We start from the raw sequence: 10,681 nt of genomic DNA on the forward strand, positions 1-10,681 counted from the left end.
AATCTTTTTAAAAAAATGTTACATTCATTTTAGATACATAAACTAGTGATTTGACAAGTATATACATTATGTTATGCTCACAAGTGTAGCTACCATCCCTTACCATACAACACTATTTGAGTGACACTCACTATGTCACTCACTATGTTTCCTGTACCTTTTATCCCCCAAGACTTACTTTACTCATTCTATGACTGGAAGCCTATATCTCCCACTCTCCTTCACCTGTTTTGTTCCTCTCCCCACTTTCCTCCCCTCTGGCAATCATCAGTTTGTTCTCTGTGTTTACAGATCAGGTTCTACTTTTTGTTTGTTCATTTTTGTTTGTTTTATTTTTTAGATTCCACATATAAGGAAAACTACTTTTTGTATTTGTCCTTTTCTGGTCTGGCTTATTTCACTTAGCATAATACCCTGTAGGTCCATCCATGTTGTCACAAGTGGCAAAAATCTCATTCTTTTATGGGTGAATAATATTCCATTCTACATACACACCACCTCTTTATTCATCTATCAATGGACACTTGAGTACTTCCACGTCTTGACTATTGTAGGTAATGCTGCATTAGACATAGAGGTGAAAGCACTGTGGGCAATACTATAGAGTTTCCTCACGAAGATAAAAGTAGAATTACCATATGACCCAGTAATTCCATTACTGGGTATTTACCCAAAGAATATGGAAACACTAATTTCAAAAGCTATATATATCCCCTATGTTTATTGCAGCATTATTTACAATAGCCAGTATATGGAAGCAACTCAAGTGTCCACTGATGGATAAATGCATAAAGAGAAGGTGCATATCCACATAAGTATAATGGAATATTACTCAGTCATAAAAAAGGAATGAAATCTTGTTTTTTGACCAACATGAATGAACCTAGTGGGTATATTGTTAAATGCATAAGTCAATCAGAGAAAGACAAGTACCATATGATTCCATGCACATAAGTAATTTAAGAAACAACAAAGAAAAAGACAAAAAACAAGAGTCTTAAATACAGAGAAGAAACAAGTTGCCAGAAGTTAAGTGGGGTAGGGGATTGGTGAAATAGTAAAGATGATGAATAGTACACTGACCTTGATTGTATAGAATCGTTGAATCCTTATACTGTACACCTGGAACTAATACTAATAAATACCCTTGAAACTAAAACTAATAAACAACACTTAAGTTAATTATACTCAAGTAAATAAATAAAGTGCCCAGAGTTGAGCCCTACTGGTCCTCAAAACATATTAAAGCCCAATAGTTTTCAAAAGCCAAATGTTATAGGTACTTGTCTTCTCAGTGCAGGTCTCCTGTGCCTGCTCTGTGGTCTGAGACTCTTGCTTTTCCATGCTTGGGGGTCCCTCCTCTTCATGGACAGTCTTACAGGGGGGTTGGTTCTCAACTGTGTCTTCACCTCACCTACCTTTTCGATGTGGCCTCCTCTCTACTGTGGAAAGTCTGTTCTGCCAGTTTTTGGGTCCTTTTCAGAGTTTGTTGCACTTGATGTGGCTGTTATCTTGGTGTGTGTGTAGGGGACAAGGTTAGCAGAGGATCCTCCTACTCTGCCATCTTCCCAGCAGCAACAACAAAAAAACAACCATCATATAATTTTTAACCTCCTCTTGCTAATGCGGTGCACCATGTTGGCTGATTTGAAAATATTGAACCATGCTTGCATTCCCAAAATAAATCCCACTGATCGTGGCAAATAATCTTTTTATTGTTGAATGTACTTTGCTAATATTTTGTTGAGGATTTTTGTATCTATCTAAGTTTATGGGGAATATTGGCCTGTAGTTTTATTATTTTGTTGTTTCTTTAATCGTGACTTTAGTTGGTCTTGGTATGGGTAATGCTGACCTTATAGAATATATTTGGAAGTTTTCCTTCACCTTCTATTTTTTGGGGTAGTTTCGGGAGAATAGGTATTAATTCTTCTTTAAATGTGTAGCAGACTTCACCTGTGATTCTATCTGGTCCTGAGCTTTAGTTTGTCGGGAGTTATTTGATGACTGATTCAGTTTCATTACTAGTAATTGGTCTGTTCAGATTTCCTATGTCTTCGTGACTCAGTGTTAGAGACACCAGCCTTCTTTTGGAGTAAGAATAATCTTCCTTTGAGGTTGTTAAGATCAAAACAGAATGGGGATGGGGAGACTGTCAGAAAAAAGCATGAAAGAATTTGCAGTGAGCAGTGTTTTGACTTGTGCACCCTTGTGGGATTATCTCTACCTCTCATGGTCTTTAAGCTCTTTATAACTCTAAGTTGTAGAAAAGTAATAATACTGTAAATAATTTTTGTACATAAAAATACAAGTTAGTTGTATCTAGTGGAAAGAAATTGATTATTAAACCATTTTTTAAGATTTTATGTATTTATTTATTTGGGAGAGAGAATGAGAGAGAGAGAGAGCATAAGAGGGGGAAGGTCAGAGGGAGAAGCAGACTCCCCGCTGAGCAGGGAGCCCAAAGCAGTACTCAGTCCCTGGACTCCGGGATCATGACCTGAACCAAAGGCAGTCACTTAACCCACTGAACCACCCAGGCGACTGATTAAGCCATTTTATATCTGTTTATACACTCATGTCATCAATCTTTATTTCCCAATAGATGCGCAGTATTTTTTTTAATTGAAGTATAACATACATTCGTTTATATTAGCTCCAGGTGTACAATATAATGATTCAGTAATTTTACACATTACTCAGTGTTCATCAAGATAAGTATATTATCATCAAGATAAGTAAACTCTCATGGGTCACCTGGGTGACTCAGTCTGTTAAGTGTCTGCCTTTGGCTCAGGTCATGATCCCAGAGTCCTGGGATAGAGCCCTGTGTCAGGTTCCCTGCTCAGCGGGGAGCCTCCTTCTTCCTCTGCCTCTCCCTTGTTCATGCTTTTTTTCTCTGTCTCTCTCAAATCAATAGATAAAATCTTTAAAAAAAAAAACATTTATGGACATCGAGGAGAGCATATGCTATGGCGAGTGCTGTGAATCGTGTAAGACTGATAATTCACATACCTGTGTCCCTGAAACAAATAATACATATATGTTAATTTTTAAAATGATAAGCGTACTCTTTATTCCTCTTTATTGCACCCATCCCCTACCCACCTCCCTTATGGCAGCCATCACTTTGTTCTCTGTATTGAAGGGTCTGGTTTTTTGTCTTCTTTTCTTCATTTTTATTTTTAAATTCCACATGACTGAAATATATTTGTTTCTCTGTTTCACTTAGCATCCCTACAGGTCCATCCACACTGTTGCAAATGGCAAGATTTTTTTTTTTTAATTACAGCTGAACAATGTTCTGTTGTGTATGTGTATACCTGTATAAATACATCTTCACTACATTTTCCTTACCTATTCGTCTCTCAGTACACACTTGGATTGCCTCCATGTATTGGCTATTGTAAATAATGCTGCAATACACATAAGGGTGTATATATCTCTTCAAATTGGTGCTTAATATTCTTTAGGTAAATACCTAGTAGCAAAATTACTGGACTATACAGTAATTCTCTTTCTAATTTTGTGAGGAAACTCCCTACTGTTTTGCACAGTGGCTTGTAGTTAACTTTGCATCAGCTGTAACATTTTACTGGTTTTTGATTAATTGATGAGTCAAATAAGATTTTTGACATGTATTTTAAAAATGCAAGAATAAATGAAACAAGATGGGATTGGGAGGGAGACAAACCATAAGTGACTCTTAATCTCACAAAACAAACTGAGGGTTGCTGGGGGGAGGGGTTTGGGAGAAGGGGGTGGGATTATGGACATTGGGGAGGGTATGTGCTTTGGTGAGTGCTGTGAAGTGTGTAAACCTGGTGATTCACAGACCTGTACCCCTGAGGATAAAAATATATGTTTATAAAAAATAAAAAATTAAAAACATTTTTAAAAAATGCAAGGCACAGAACAGTGCTGTGGTATGCAACAATTCCTGTAACACAGAAGTGGGGAATAATATGTATTCATATTTGTGCTATGTACATATATAAAAATACTCAGGGAGAGTATTCCTTTTTGATTATATGTGCACAAAAATATTCTCCATTTGGAGCTGGACAAATAAACAGGTGGGAGTAGGTGAGCCAGACTCTTCACCTCATGTCTTTTTTACCTTTTATATTATAGAAATATGCTTTAAGAGGTTTAAATGTGTGGGAATTAAGCTTGTAAATCAGTGCCCTTTCCTGTCATGTGGTAAGGGTTTGTATTAATTTAGTTCTACATTTTCACTAATCTCTGGTCAACATCAGTTCTGCAAAAGAGTTCTGCAACTGCAATGGGATAGGATGGCATGGGGTGGAGGAAGTAAGGCTCAGACATGATGATGCTTAATGCAAATTCATAATGTGGTCCTACGATGCAAATAGAATCTGAACATCAAGAATGATTAACATATGACTCTGTTAGAATATTTTTTTAGTTCTGAAACTTTACTTCTATGAATATCTGTGACATTCCTCATTAAAAGAAAAGCAGTTAGAATTAATTGAAGGCTTGAGAAACCAGCCTTTAAGAACTCCTAAAAAAAAGGGTTCGTCTGAATCGAATAGAGAGCAAGAAACCATTTGTCTATAGATGTATCATGAGTGCCACCAGAATATTTAGATGCAGCAGTCTAATATCTAACTCCAGATGAGGGTAAGAGGAAATTAGACTGTTTAAGACCCATTGTTGGATGTCTGAAGCAAGCAACACACTAGCAGGAAAGGTGGCAAGTTACCTACCTGATTTTTTTCTAGAAAGGTGAAGAGATGAAGTTCTGTGTTAGAAGCTAAACTATATGTCTTCCCCCACACACACACCTCCAGCCTTATAAATTGAACTTTAGGAGACAAAGTTGGGCTTAAAGATTTGTCTTTTAAAGATGGAATCCAAGCAAGACCCAGATGATTCACTACTGACACACTGTTAGCTGTCATAATTTTCTCTTTAATCCATAATGTTAATCGATGAGACATTTTGCTCTTTGTTCTAATGAGCCTAACTTTATTTCCTTCAGGTGTAGGAAAAGGCAATGGCACTGATCTCAAAGTACAAATAGTAATGCAGAGGCAGATCATCTTTTTCGGCTCTGCTTCCAAAAACTGTCAGGTAAGAGATAGCATGCAAACTGGAAATTCTGGTGTTTGTTTCAAATCTCAATGTCAAACCAGCATGTTCAGTGTTAGCAGTGTCCCAAGTGACTCTGCCTCCGATATCCTTTGGGACTGCACTGAGAGAAGTAACTCAAGAGTGGCCGGAAGGGGACATATATACATCTTTCCCCTAGGCGATGGGACCTGGTAGTCTGTTTTCTTAAATGTTGAAGTGCCTTGAACCATCCTAAAGCAATAAGAAGCTTTCCCGGGTCTTAAGAAATATAAACCGTCCAAATTCTCTCTCTAGGTTTGTGTCTCTTCTCCTATTACTTCCCCACCACCACTCCTTGCCCTTTGTCCCACGGAAGGCACGAACCCAGACCCGATCCTTGACTTCTGTTCTTATCTCTGCACATACTCTACTCTTGGTTCTGCTTATCCATTCTCCTACTGCAAACTATTATTTTTTCTTCCATCCGCTCGCACAGACTTATGAGCACCCCCCACGTGGTAGGTGCAGGACACCTACCTAGACAGCTTCTGCCCCAACGACGGAACTGTGTATGTCAATCCAGATTTGTCAGATGAGCTTTTCCTCTGCTTCTGCAAGTGACACCAGAATTCTCTCACTGAGGCCTCACGATGTAGAATCCTGGAGTCTCTCCTGGCCGTGCCCCCACATCCAGTCAGCACTTCCTATTTATTTTACCTTGGGAATCTCTCCTCACTCTCTACATTCCTTTCTGTTCCCATTGTCACCGCCCAGTCCAGCACCTCATTTGCTCATGCCTGGATTTCTACAGTGGTCTCCCTACCTGTCCCTTTTCTTCATGCTATAGAGTGTCGAGAGACTGGCAATATGCAGGTCTTTCTCTGCTCCTACTTGAAAAGCAGTAAGTGGAGCAGAAGAACAATGCACTCTGTGCCTCTAGTCAAAGCCAGTCAGTATCTTTGGCTCAGTATATCTGCAAAATAAAAACCACATCTCCTGGGTTGTGAGGATTAGGTTAGATAATGTATGTGAAGTTGCTTTGTGAGCTATAATCACTGTTATAAGTGATAACTGTCAGGCCACTTTGTCACATAGGAATTGCCCCGCCCCCTTGCTTCCACAATTTTTCTTATTTCCTGGCTCTTGAACCTTTAAAATATTTCCCTATCCTACCTGAAACCTGAGCTTATTTCCTTCAGTAACTTGACCTACAGACTCCATTCCAAGTAGACGGGGTGCCTTCTGGCCCTTGGGACTCAACACTCTCATTTCTGTTTCATGTGTTCCATGTCTTTCCCCTCCCTCCTCCACACCACCCAGTCTGCACAGCATTCTCTTTCAGAGCTCCTCGTGTGTACAAATCCACCACACAGAACTCTTTTTCTGCTCCTCTGTGAAACTTTCTTACTCTCTGCTTCTCATTAAGCTCCCCAGAACACACAACCACACAGTCTTCATTATCCAGCTTGACATGTAATTCATGCCACTCTACCATTGTTTCTTATGTCTGTAGCTCCCTGAAGCATCTTCTGAGTCTGCACCTTCTTTGGTATTTCGCACAGACTCTCCTTAGTGTGGGTACCACTATTGTGCAAGGGCCAATCAGTAACAAAGAAATACTCAGTATAGCCCCAAAGTCCTTCATTCCAGAAACGTGACCAATCTTTGGTCACTCCATCCAGTAGTTGGCTATGGACAAGGCCTATGATATCATCAGCGAGCGCCTCTTTAATAAACATGACCAATCACATGTTTTTGAATGTGAATGCCAAGTTTAAAACTGATCTTCTTAGTGTGTCCCGGCATCTGCAAATCAAATGACACACGTTCAACAGTGACATTTAAGTTCTGATGGAAAAGGGAGTATTTCACTTTTCAGCAGTGCAGTACCATACCCTCCAAACATGTTGGCCTTTTAAAAATGTAAACATTCGGGTGCACGTGCATGGACATTGGGGAGGGTATGTGCTTTGGTGAGTGCTGTGAAGTATGTAAACCTGGTGATTCACAGACCTGTACCCCTGGGGATAAAAATCTATGTTTATAAAAAATAAAAAATATTTTAAAAAAATGTAAACAGTATTGCAACTTAATAGAAACAATGATTCACATTTATTTATATGTGTAATGGCTGCACTCTGAGACCAAGTGTACTTGATAAATCCAGGAAGCTGCGATAAGCAAACTGAACTTCACCATTTATCCACCCATTAGCTAGGGTTATGGTTCTGAGTTCCGTGTGATCATTCACAGATCCTTCATGATGCGGAAACAGACAGCGTGACAATCCATCTGTCCAACTGCCCACGACTGTATGATGACATCAAAGTGCAGTTTTTCTCTTCTTCCGTGAGTCATCCAGAACCAACCTATGCCAGTATTCTTGTCTGGCCTTTTGAGTGATTCTGATTTAGGCTTTCCTTTACTACAATTCCTGGCAAGGAACAGGATAGGAGATGTCAACCCTTTGCCAGAGAGGGGGAGAAAAACAAGGCTGGTCTATATCAAAATTTTAAAAAAGAACATAAGAGATTTTTGCTCATTTTTTAAAAAAGATTTTATTTGACAGAGATCACAAGTAGACAGAGAGTGGGGGAAGCAGGCACCCCGCTGAGCAGAGAGCCCTATGTGGGGCTCAATCCCAGGACCCTGGGATCGTGACCTGAGCCGAAGGCAGAGGCTTAACCAACTGAGCCACCCAGGCGCCCCTTGCTCATGTTTTCTAAATTCTATACAACTTGCATATATTTTCAAATAAGGAAAAAACAAAGGTATGTTTACTGCAGAGTGGTGATCAAACTTTTGTATCTTTAAAACACAGTGTTCCCCATAGTTTATAAAGTACTTTAAAATGAGGGAGATCTGACTTTCCTTTGAACCGATACATAATTCATGTTAAATAGTATTTTTTTAAATTTTATTTGACAGACAGAGATCACAAGTGGGCAGAGAGGCAGGCAGAGAGGGAGGGGGGAAGCAGGCTCCCTGCTGAGCAGAGAGCCCGATATGGGGCTCCATCCCAGGACCCTGAGATCATGACCCGAGCTGAAGGCAGAGGCTTTAACCCACTGAGCCACCCAGGTGCCCCTTAAATAGTATTTTTAATCTAACATTTACCTTATGAAAAATGAGAATGTTTGCCATTGTCATTGCTCTGAACATGAGTGTGTAACTTCTGCTGAGAAGTCACAAAGTGTACAAGTGTTACTCTTTACATGAATTTCTAAGCCTCAGTGGTTTTGTTTTCCTATTGAAATCATCAAGCAGAACTGCCAACAACTAACACTGTTGATCAAGTTAAAGTTTGTGCCCTCCTTCACCCCCTGCTTGCTCCCCGTTATGGGAAAATCTGTTCAGTAGTGAAATGGTATGTGTGTGGAAGCAAGTGACCTCGGTGGTTCCCATACCAGACGGGTTCCCCTGTGATCCCTGAAGCCGGTCTGAACACTCACTCAGTCAGTGGTCCGAAGCAGGAGCTCCACTACAAGAAGTACTGGCCTGGGCAGTGTTGCTTAATTTTGTGATTTTCAAGGGCCATGAGATGAAAACTCTCTCATGTGTGGGTATTGTTGTCATTAATACTGACAGTCAACTATCCGTGTAACTGCTGCTTGTAGAAATGGATGAGGTCTTTGGACATAAAGTGGCATCGGCCTCCGGTCAGCACGATGTAAACTAGGTTGGAGGACTATTGTATAATTTATATTGAAAAAAACACATTTCCTTAAATTTTGATAGGAATGGCAAGAAAAAGCCATTTCTTAAAGGCTCCTTTGTGTCGTGAGCAGAGAGTTATAGAGGTTAAGTGCTGTGTGTCTAACAGCTCTAATTGTTCAACATATATAGAAAGGAGGGAAAAGGAGGAATTTTAATCCCTTTGGAATTAGTTTTTAGTATCATTTTTATGATGAAAATTAACTTTTTTTCTTTTAATTTTAGGACCTACCCAAGTATTACGACCAGTGTCCATTTTCTTTTTTTTGTCCCATACATCATTTTTACAAAATAAAAGGTATGGCTTCGATATAATCCAATAGAAATGGCTTAATCTCCAAGATCTGTGTAAGGCATAATGGTACTCCTGCCCTCAATTTATAGAAACCAAGAAATCCTCAAGTCCCCCATTCTTCATTATGTAAAATATAGGGTTAGCGTTGATAACCACTGTGGCCTTAACCTCAAAGTTCATGCCATAGGACTGTGTCAGAGGAGCTGAGACGTATTCTAATCAGATCTAGGTGTGGTGATAAATCCCTCCCCTTGCAAGTGTAGCAGGAGTCTGCTCAATTACCCCGACAAGGGCAGGTCCACCGTGTGTGTTCGTTCATCTTCTGATGACCGACCACCTACCATATTCTAGGCCAGAAAGGAAAGCATCCTCGAGGAAGGCTTTAGCTAGTTTAAAGGTGACTGACACACCTGGATCTAGAGCAGAAGTTAGAGGACACAGTAAACATTCGTGAAGACAGCTTAAAAAAAAAAATCAATAGTCTCTATTTTAGAAATGACTTTCTAGTGACTAAACTGGGAAATCTTTTTTTATAAATTAACTGAAGATTATTCCAGGGAAACTTCTTCCCTCTCTGGAAATTCGTTCCTGAGTCTGGAAGTTCTCTAGAATTCTAGTTCTCTAGTACTTGAAGGAGGACTGAGTTAGTGGGAATAGTAGAAATAGCCGCTGAGGACTATGGGTCTTGCTTGTGGGGGACGAGAGCTCTCTTGCAGACTCTGCAGGGAAAAGGGTATCGGGTGTCAGCAATACAAACACAGCTCTGTCAGAGCCACGCCACTTATTTAGGCTTCGGTCTCCATGAGGGAGTTCCTTGGGACGGTGGGCTGCTGCAAGCTGTGGATACCGCGGTGCATGGAGATGGTGCGACCTCTCTGTGAACTGGCTAAGGGAGGACTCACTATGGTAGAGTGGACAGCTGAGGCAGAAGGAGCATTTGGGGAATTACAAACAGCCTTACTGACTGCCTCAACATTGGCCATCCCAGATGTTACCAAGCCCTTCCACTTGTATGTGCCAACTGAGGCACAGGAGAGGGACTAAGACAAACCCTGGCTGGCCTTCTGTGCTTGAAATATGTTTCTTCTTTCCTAGGCTTTACCTTCCATGGAACCAACTGGATAATCCACATAAAAAAAAAAAAAAACCTGGCATATCTACCGTGATAACTTCGCAGTAGTGCTGCATTTTGAATAAGTGGGTAGAAGGATCCTGTTCTCCACAATCCCTGCCACACATTTAGGTCTCCTAACCCTCCTTCCTTGCATGTATACTTACAGTACATTTACATACACATTTTTGACACCTTAAGTATATACATTATAAAAGGTTAGTGGTCCTTTTTCTTTCCTGAAGGAGGTATGCCAGAGTTGAGAGAACTACTGTTCCTGGGGACTGTGTGCCAAAGTTAAGAGTTTAAAAGAACTTTCATATCAAAATAACATTTAAAATGATTCCTCACAATTTTGCGTGAGGTTTATTATGTATTTTTGGGTAAGTAGTCCCTGCTTTCACATGTGTAATGTCAGATTAAAGAGGTCATTGCTAAGCTATTTAACAAACCTCCAACTGGCACCAGTACGAGGCTTGAGC

At 40.1% G+C, this 10,681-nt stretch overlaps 1 long non-coding RNA gene across 1 annotated transcript; it reads left to right on the top strand.

Annotated features, from left to right (window-relative positions):
• Positions 1-4,720: 4,720 nt before the first annotated feature.
• LOC309848628 lies at positions 4,721-10,416 on the top strand. Its single transcript, XR_014303171.1, has 4 exons — positions 4,721-5,100; positions 7,333-7,428; positions 9,019-9,091; positions 10,184-10,416. It is a non-coding gene; the product is annotated as an uncharacterized lncRNA (long non-coding RNA).
• Positions 10,417-10,681: the final 265 nt, after the last annotated feature.

This window comes from Mustela nivalis (assembly GCF_964662115.1).
Source record: "Mustela nivalis genome assembly, chromosome: 15".
NCBI lineage: Eukaryota > Metazoa > Chordata > Mammalia > Carnivora > Mustelidae > Mustela > Mustela nivalis.